General features: G+C 42.5%; 1 pseudogene across 1 annotated transcript; it reads left to right on the top strand.

Annotated features, from left to right (window-relative positions):
- Window positions 1–436: 436 nt before the first annotated feature.
- LOC310784908 (proteasome subunit alpha type-1-like) lies at window positions 437–8,534 on the top strand (annotated as a pseudogene). Its single transcript, XR_014554077.1, has 10 exons — window positions 437–517; window positions 659–715; window positions 1,937–2,038; window positions 3,040–3,139; window positions 3,281–3,369; window positions 4,822–4,892; window positions 5,066–5,191; window positions 5,845–5,924; window positions 7,541–7,645; window positions 8,386–8,534. The product of XR_014554077.1 is annotated as a proteasome subunit alpha type-1-like (transcript).
- The last annotated feature ends 1,660 nt before the right edge of the window (window positions 8,535–10,194 follow it).

Genomic DNA, 10,194 nt, shown 5'->3' with positions numbered 1-10,194 from the left:
GGAGATGCCATATTGCATAAACGTTTTGTTTTATGTTACGCTAGCTTTGTTTTGATCAGACTCTAGTTTAGGTAACATCACCGCGTCAAGCTAACGGCAACAAAGACGTTGTTAGGCGCATTGCCATCCGGTGTTAATTCTGGGTCCGGGGTTTACGCCCCCATGACAAAAAGCGGGGTGGAAGGTGCCCAGACTAGGTAAACAGTGCCCTCTAGCGAGATGGAGTGATAGAACACGCTACTGAAGAAGACACAACAAACAGACTTTGCTGTGAGGAGCTGTCAGAAAGTTTCACCTGTCTCTCCCAACTACTCTCGTGAACCAGAGGCAAGACACTAATACCCGGGGCTCGCATGTTTGTTGCTGTGTGAGTATAGTGAATCTGTGCATGTGATAATTTCCTTAAAAATCAGTGAAGCGTCTGAATGTGGGTTTAATGGGGAAACTATTTCCAGGGAGGAGGTATTGGCTGGACAGGCTTCAGGAAGCGGTGTATGCAAGTGGCGGTGCTGCACAGGTATTTTACTGTTTGTATTTTGTTGTTTATTTTATTGTTTGTATTTTGGTATGGATGTTTTATGATGACTGTCATAATTATTTGCTGTATTGTGTCGGTGGGTTAATGGGTTGTGGTTCTTCCCAGCGCCGGTTGTCTTAGCGGTGGGTCCTGGGGACTGGCAGCTGCAGAGTGGGGCCCCTATTCTGCTGTAGTCTGGTGAGCATGACTGCTATGGCTTGGGGAGTGGGCTGGCCATTTATTCATGTAAATGTATTGATGTTGTGTGCTATGTCTATGTATGTTCATGTTTTCCTGTTGTGTTGCAATTTGAGGTGTGGGTCTGCCGTCTTGGCCCACTGTGGTTATGTAACCCTATATCACTGTTGCACAGAGAACACATTGGGATAGTCTGCTTGCCTCTCTTTATATCAGTCGAAATTGTGATATCAATGATTGTGAATAAAATATTATTTTTGATTAACCATTCTAGTTTGACTGCTTGCCTTTTAGAGGTCCAAGACCTGCTCTGCATTTCTTTACAAGGTCACATAAAAGTATTAAGTAACAACAACATTTGCCTAAGATATACACTACAGAGTCAATGCCCAAAAGTACCTGAGTAACCCGGTACTTTTGAGTAACCCGGAAAATATGAGCCTACGAGGAGATTTGAAGGCAACCTCAGTGTATTCCGGATGCAGATGCCACCCTCTCGGTGCACTGTTAAACCATTTGCTACTAGTTAGTGAAGAGCACAAACCCCCACCAACGCAGCACAACTGGGATACCGCTATATATATTTCGACCATATTGTTCTAGACTAGAACATGTGATTATTTGTTATATAGTAAGGCGACAATGAGGCATGCGCAGTACTGTTGCCAGTGTTGGAAGAGGTAAACAAATGTGTCCATCTGAGGAGGACAAGTGTCCATTTCAATGCCAACAGCGACCCCATGTGGACACTAGGATCATTTCAGATGGTGAGATGTAAACATGTTGCTCTCCAGCTCAGTGGTTGCTCTCCTATGGTTGCTCTGCTACCAGCCTTATGCATTGAAGTTGTCCGATGATGTTTATAAAGGACACACAAGTCCTTTATAATCAAAGAGGCAAGGACAGCTTGTATTACACAAGATCTTTAAAAGACCTTTAAAAGAAAAAAAGTGATCCCATGGTTTATTGAGTGTAGAATTTTGAGTTATAATAGAAATGCCTCTGTGCCAGCAGAGTCTAATTTTGTAATTACAATTATGTAAGCTAAGCTGCTCAGTACTGGTGTGTTGCAATGATTGAAATACCTTCTTAATGTCAAGTCACATTTTGCCGTGCCTTCTGTCTTTCATCTATGTAAACTAAGCATTATGCAAAGATGTCACTGTTTCACTGACATGCCACAGCGTATCAGATTAAGGAAAGCGTACATTTGTGTTCCAGGGCCATATTCACCAGATTGAGTATGCAATGGAGGCAGTGAAGCAAGGGTCTGCAACAGTCAGACTCAAGTCCACAACCCATGCAGTCCTGGTTGCACTCAAGGTACAATACACCAACTTGTCCATCAATAATACTCTGGTGCTGTTTGGTTCATCTCCTGCCTTGGCACATTGCCATAAAAAGTTGTGTGGTTTCATGAAAGTGTACCCATATACAGTACTATTTTACAGTACTATTTACCTGTTTGTTATCTATAAGCCTGCTGCGACATGTACATTGAGGGAATCAAACACTTGGGAATTTGGTCCGGTTGAAATGGGAGCATAAACACTGTAAATTAAATTTGGGTTAACCAAATATTCGTATTTAACTCTCTGGTGGATGTGCTGTTCCATTCTATTTCAGTGTTTCAGAGTTGGCTTAAAAGGCACATTGTCATCTGTAGTCCTTGACCAGATGCCATTATGGCTACCTAGAGCTATTCAATACATTAACAGTAACACACTAATCGGAGGACACAAGAAGTGGGAGTATCAGTTACTGGACAACACTTAAGGAGATAGAAGATACCGTAATTTCCGCACTATAAGCCGCACCGGAGTATAAGCCGCAGCAGCAAAATTGCCTGTTTGTTACATATATAAGCCGCACCGGACTATAAGCCGCAGGTGTTTTAATGTTTTTTTTTTTTTTTTTTTTTTTTTTTTATTGTGTTTTAATGTTTAATTACCATATGTAAGGGTTCGTGCACAGAGGGGATTGTCGGGAAAGAGATGGCTGTTTGAGGAAGCTCCCATTTATTAACATTTCAACAAAATAACACAACACCACCTGTGTTTTTTTTTACAGTGCACACAGTGTCCGCGGTGTGGTGAAAAGAGGGCAAGAGAGGAAATTAAAACAGAAGTGGATTTATAGTTAGAAAGAGTGCTAAAGAAGAGAGAATTCAGTTTTTTATTTTTATTTTTGCTGAAAAAATCCATAGATAAGCCGCACCGTTATATAAGCCGCAGGGGCCAAAAAACGGGGAAAAAGCCGCGGCTTATAGTCCGAAATTTACGGTAACTCATGCTTGATGTGTCATGTTTCCTTCTCTCTACAAGAGAGCCCAGTCTGAACTGGCCGCCCACCAGAAGAAGGTCCTCCATGTCGACGACCACATATCTCCATAGCCGGACTGACCGCTGATGCCAGACTGCTCTGGTAGGTCACAGCTACACCCTCCTCCTTGATGGCGCAGGCCAGCTTTATTTTCAGTGAAGCTATATGTTCAGAAAGATAAATTGATTATAGTATATTCTTATATTCCAACCCCCTCTCTCCCATCTGCCTCCCTCCCCACAGTAACGTCATGCGTCAGGAGTGCTTGGACTCAAGGTTTGTCTTCGACAGGCCCCTCCCCGTGTCCCATCTCATCACACTCATCGGCAGCAGTATCCTCTCAATTGTCAACTTGAATTTCTGTAATAGAGGAAGTGTCATCTCATAACTATTATTGTATACACCCTTTTTACTGTTTGTAAACGGCGATTACGTATTTTGTGGGCGGAGCCAAACTGGTTGCAGAAAGTTACACCTAGCGGTTCAGCTGTCATAGAAATATGGAAGATCCGGACGCCTCCTCCACGTATTTTAAAGCTTCGCCAGCAACAGACAGGTTATCTTACACAAATAAGCTAACTCTTCCAATGGGGTGAGGTTTGATTGAGCCATTCTGGTTGACCCATACTCACTGTCAGGATGGGTCTAGGATCCAATACATCGCCAAAGTTGCAGTGCCGGACATCCTCATATTCCGAGTGGGAATGTCCCAGCGTCTATACACATACGGCACAAGACGTCTATTTCTTGTATTCCGGGGATCTCTCTCGTTTCGGCTTGAGTTCCGGAGAGTTTTGGATACCGCGATGCGTGCGCAACTACCCCTGTGACGTCCGCTCTAAAAGGGTTTATAGACTGTGTGGTACATTAACACCAGCTACCATCTGGTACGGTGGCGCAGTTGGTAGCGCTGTTGCCTCACAGCTAGAAGGTCCTGAGTTCGATTCCCGCCTGGGACGCTGTGGGCGCTGGAGTTGTGTGACCCCATATCTTCAGTGCCTACTGCCCAGATGGTCTATCTCGTCGAAAGGGCCTTTCTGTGTGGAGTTTGCATGTTCTCCCCGTACCCCCCAGGGGGTTCCTCCGTACACAACCCCCCACTAAAAACATGCAGAAGATCGTCATCCGACCAGTGACGACAACATCTGAAGTTGGTTCAACGATGGTCCCCGGGCGCTGGAAAGAAAAAGCGACCACTGCTCCTGGCCTGCCCCCTGGAGGAAAGGACAAGCCTGGATGGGTCAAATGCAGAGGACATATTTCACCGGCCACCGTCAGCATGAGTGTGTGTAGTGGCCGCATGCATGTGTTGTAGTGTGTTCGTGTGACAATAAAGACGGGCTTCTGTCTGAAATCGTGTTTTTATCTAAATGCAGGTGTATTTTAGTTTAGCCTGTGCGTTTGTCAACTCTACCAGCCAGTTTGCCAAGTAATTAACTCATTTTGAGGTTCAAACACACGTCTAAATATACACTTATTTGCAAAGAAATGTGCCCATGGATCATGGTCACCATGGACCATGGACAATTCACCATGGACCATGGTGAATTATTGGATGAATCGGCCTCTGTGGTTTGAGTGAAAAGATGGTTTCCTGCTCGGTGTCTGAGCTGTGAACAAGCAATGCTCTCCTCTCCCCCAACAACTACTGTATTGTGAATGTGCCCCTGAGCAAGGCACTTAACTGCAACTGCTCTAGTGGCTGTGCTCAGTCAAAGAACCTTTTGAAAAATATAACTTAAGCCTAGATGTCAGCAGTGAATGATCCTTGACCAGATATTCAGAAACCCAAATTCCAACACAAAGGTATGGCAGGAGGCCCTATGGTGTTGGACTGCTCATCGCTGGCTATGATGTAAGTTTGTATTATCATGGACACGGTTAAATGTTTTATTTCATTTTTATTTTCACCATTGAAAGAATTACTTTTTAGGTACTGTAATTGTGGAAGAATAAGGCTTATTAGGATTTGTTATGCAATATAAAAATGTGATCATAGCTGACATCAATTTCTCTTGCCTCACCCAGGACATGGTACCTCACATCTTCTAGACTTGCCCGTCGGCCAACTATTTCGACTGCAAAGCCATGTCCGTCGGTGCGCTCTGTCGGCATGCACCTACCTGGAGAGATCCATGGACAGGTTCATGGACTGTAAGAAGAAACTCATATTTTTATTTGTGGGGATGTTTTTATGGCATTTATTTTCTTTTGTCACTTACTGTAATGTTAACAGATTTTTTTTAACCTACAATTACTGGCAAATTTTGTGTGCTTGAGCTGTTGGCAGTATCAGGCCACTATAAAAATTTAGGAAGTTATCAGTGTTCTTATTTATCAGACAGGCACTAATTTATCATAGTTCAAGTATGAATATTCACCCAAACAACCTTTTTTGATAAGTGGTTATGGAGGTGCAAAAAAAAATCAACCCAAAAGAAGACGGGGATATGTCAGTACCTCTATCTGCATCTAACCAGGAAGGTCTCATAGAGATACAATATCTCTTCTGCCAGGCAGTCCTGCCCAAGATAGGCAGCACAATTTAAAAAGGTTTCACAGACAGAGGCAAATAACACCACAAAAACACAACAACAACAACAAACAACTACAAAACATACAAGGATCAGAGGCAAAAAAAAGAATAATGGAACATAATAGCACGTTAAACGCAATTACATTGTTCTGTAAAAATGGAAAACTTACTGATTGACAAGTAAGAAGACTCGCTTAAGAACCAAGTATTGGGATTGTCTTTTCACCCATGCCATGCTATGCTTATTTATTGTTGTTATTATTTTTTACAGGTAACCTGAATGAGCTGGTCCAGCACGGCCTCCGGGCTCTCAGAGAAACTCTCCCCTCTGAGCAGGACCTCACCACCAAGGTACAGCAGCTCCAAACGCCAAAGCCCACATACACAGCAGATGTTGTCTTTGTCCAGGCCGTGTAGCCACATCCTGCTTACATGGGAGACGTTTGTGTTGGTCAAGATTCATTTTAATAGCCATAGTGAGGCATCTGATGACAAACGAGGAATTTGACTTAGTGCAGTATTGCAGTGCAGCGAACACATCAAAATCAGAAGACGGAGCGAGACACAAAACCATCTCAAATGACTGTGCTGTCCTGACCGTGATGTCACGTGACTGTGCTGTCCTGACCGTGATGTCACGTGACTGTGCTGTCCTGACCGTGATGTCACGTGACTGTGCTGTCCTGACCGTGATGTCACGTGACTGCTGTCCTGACCGTGATGTCATGTGACTGTGCTGTCCTGACCGTGATGTCACGTGACTGTGCTGTCCTGACCGTGATGTCACGTGACTGTGCTGTCCTGACCGTGATGTCATGTGACTGTGCTGTCCTGACCGTGATGTCATGTGACTGTGCTGTCCTGACCGTGATGTCATGTGACTGTGCTGTCCTGACCGTGATGTCACGTGTATCGTAACCACTCTTCAAGATAGGGCCATGAAACAAAAAGCAGAATGCTCACTGGGGCCACGGGATAAATATGAAAGCATGTCCTTGGCACGCATGATGTTGCAGTCTTCCTCAGTCAATTGAAATGAACCACTGTACAGGCCGCTTCATAAGTACAGTATATTACTGTCCAGCCGCTTCCTAAGTATCAGAATCGGCTTTATCAGAATCAGAATAACTTTATTGATCCCCGAGAGGAAAATTGAGTCATGCTACAGTTGCTCGCACTCAGATGTGGAAAAATATGAACATCGAAACATAAGAGGCATAGGAATATACCATAAAAACAATAAAATATAAGTTAGGTAGCCTATATACAATGAAGTGTCACACATATGTGCCTTCTCCTACAATCCTTATCAAGTACCATTTAGTAAAAAAAGTGAAATGCGGTATGTGAGGCACACGATATTATATTACATACAGCACACAGCAGTGTGAGTGATAGTAAGTAATAATAATAAAGATTAAGGTGCATTTGGGTCCAGTCAGTAAAAATGGAACAGTAACAGTGTGGATTATTTTATTATTGCAGTAGTTGGCAGTTATTGCACAATCAGATATATATTAGCCAAAGTTTATTTTAGTTTATTTATTTTTTCTTTTGATGGGTGGAGAGAGTCCAAGGCTATACTGTTGTTGACTTGACTCAGAGTGTCTGACGCTCTGAGGGAGGAGTTAAAGAGTTTGAATGACTTCCTGTGGTGCATCTGGGTGGAATCAGTCTTGTACTGAAAGTGAAGCACTTTTAAAGTGCTCATGTGTTCCACCAGCTCGTCATGGAGTGGGTATTTATTGACCAAGTATGTACTGTACACATACAAGGAATTTGAATCCGGTTTGCGTTGTTCTCAAAGTACTCACACAGAAAAAAGTATGTACAAGTTAAAACAAACAAGGCACGGGTACATTTAAACATTTACAAAATTGCGGTGTAAAGTGTCTATTTTAAATATGTATATATGAAACAATGTATATGTACAGTATATATAGTACAGTATATTTCCCATTTTTCAGAATGTTTCCATCGGCATTGTGGGGAAGGACATGGAGTTCACCATTTATGACGACGATGACGTGGCTTCCTACCTGGAGGGGCTGGAGGAGAGGCCACAGAGGAAGGTACTGAGGGGGCTAATGTCAGTTGGGAACAGGGAACAGTTTTCCATGTGGCCATGTAATAATTACTGTTGTATAGACAGATGGGATCAGTCTCCACTTAAGAGTTGAAACGGTATTAATGTCACGATTATAGTGACCAAAATAATCACGTTCTCAGTATCTATCATCGCAGCAATGTATTTGTGGGGTCTGAATTTTCAGTATAAACTATATTGAAAACTCAGACCCCACAAATACTTATACACTCACTGAAATCACTTCACCAAGGCTGCGCAACTGCGTCTGGGAAACTGTTGCTAAAAAGCCTTGACATGCTTGTGTGTCAAAGCCCTCGCCAAATGTGCCGAAGGGTGCGTACGGGTTTTAATGATCATGAACATTTGAAACATAATGCTAACCGTCAGGAATTTTATCACAGTTTAAAATGCTAATCGTTTCACCCCTATCTGTATTAGAGGGCTTATCTTTTTAGACATCACTCTGTTGGTTATATTGATTGTTTATTTTGTTTGGGAATATTTATTTCTCTTTAGAAGGACAGATTTCTCTTTACAAGACTCCCCCCTTCCTTCCCAATCACCCCATGTTACCCCATGTTTGACAGTGTTTGAATTAAAATGTTTGATGTAGGCCATTTGGATGAAAGAATATTCTCTAGTATAAACATGATTGATGGAGAGGTTGTGGCCTCTGTTTCTCCTGTGTGACGCCAATGCTTTTCTATTTGCTTATTGACTCAGGTTGCCCAGCCTGTAGACGAACCCGCTGCCCCAGATGCAGCTGCTGAGCCAATGGAGCACTGACACAGCCCTGTCACTCAACCAGTCAGCCAATGATGTCCTTCCTGTATCAGTGGGGGGCGGGCACAATCTCCAACCTGACACTTCCTGAAAAGCCACAAAGCAGTTCTTAAAGAGATGAAAGATGCTGTTGTGAATGTGATGTGCCACTTATTAAACTATTAATCAATGCTCTCTGCTAACATCATGTGATGTTGCTTTTGTATGGGTAGAATGAACCATTCTACAATAAAACTATTTTTTCTGAATTGCTGCTTCTCTTAATTTGGGCAAAGAAACTATTAGAATTGATGTGCTCACTCTATGTTTTAGCAGTTTAGATCGAGCTTTTATCGAAAATGACTTTGAATAAGTGCAACATTTGAATCCTATAGATTGTTTTCTTGGAATTGTGTTGCTAGGGAACGTTTGAAACCTAGCTTATGTCCTGTCAGTTATTGTACTAGCAAACCCTGCAACAGGAAGTAAAGCTGGGGGCAATTTAGAATGTTTATGTTGTATTAATTGAAACCATCTATAGTATACCTAGATCACAGGATTCCTATGCAAGTATGGAAATGTATGGAATTTGATTTTAGTATTTTCCAGATCTGGAAAAGTATGGGACAATATTTGTTTCCAGACTATTATTGTGACTATTTGTTTTTCTAAATCATGAGTTTCAGAATTTAGAAAAAAAAACAATTGCTAATACAAGCAAGTGCTTTGTCATGGCATCAGAATGTAACTAACATACATGTGGCATAGACTATATATATTTTCCCCCAACATGTGTTGGATTTTACAGTTGAATGAGTTTATGCTCTTCTATGGGGAAAATAGAGAGGTCATGGAGCAAGATATCAGAACATGGACAGCGCTCTGACATCCGGTAACAGTCAAATTAAGCAGCACCTGAGAGCAGCTGTTTCACTGGTTTTGAAATGACTGCTGACTTTAACATGTTTAATGTTGATGATTGTTGATTTTATGTTGAATAAGCATATCATTTTGTTATAGATTGCTACTGACTATTTTACAAAAAATAAAACCATCGCAGAAATGGTTTTTGCCTTTGAACACAGGCGTGTTTCTGGGGTGGCAATTTGAGTCATTCGCAAGGCCGGGTTCTCTGCCCAATACGTTGATGGAGAGTCTGCTCTCAAGGGCCCCAGTTCTACCCCAGGGGTGCACTGTCTACATCTACGCCCCTGTGCGCTCTCTCTGTCACTCTCTCTCCCAATTTCCAATTCAAAGAGGCTTTATTGGCATGACCATAGTGAATTACAGTGTTGCCAAAGCACATAGTAGGCTACAAGAACTACAAACATGGGAAAATACAGTTTTAAACATACAAACAATAAAACATACTGTAACAGACTTCAAAAACAGCAACCAACCACTATTGATAGTTGTCGACCTGGTGGTGGTGGTTGTGTGCGTGCGTGTGTGTGTGTGTGTGGTAGTAGTCTGTCTGTCTGTCTAAACTTGAACAGTATGGACAGGATGGAGTCTTCAGAGGACCATCAGCTGCTTCCTCTCGCTCAGTGGTTTGGCTTTTGAAAACTAACGCTAGTTCAAAAACTACCAAAACGCACACAACCGCAGAAACAAATGCAAATCTGTGGGAACAAGTTGCCCTGTAAAGTTTGTGTAAACCCGCCCAAGGCTTAGCTCATTCCCCCCCGCACAATGCACTAATTAGGCGGAAAAACCCGCCCATCTGGCAACCCTGCTGGATTTTCCCGGGGTCAAGTGCGTTTGAATTTT

This window comes from Poromitra crassiceps (assembly GCF_964638095.1).
Source record: "Poromitra crassiceps genome assembly, chromosome: 11".
NCBI classification, from domain to species: Eukaryota; Metazoa; Chordata; class Actinopteri; order Beryciformes; family Melamphaidae; genus Poromitra; species Poromitra crassiceps.
This window is presented reverse-complemented; position numbering and strand designations above follow the sequence as displayed.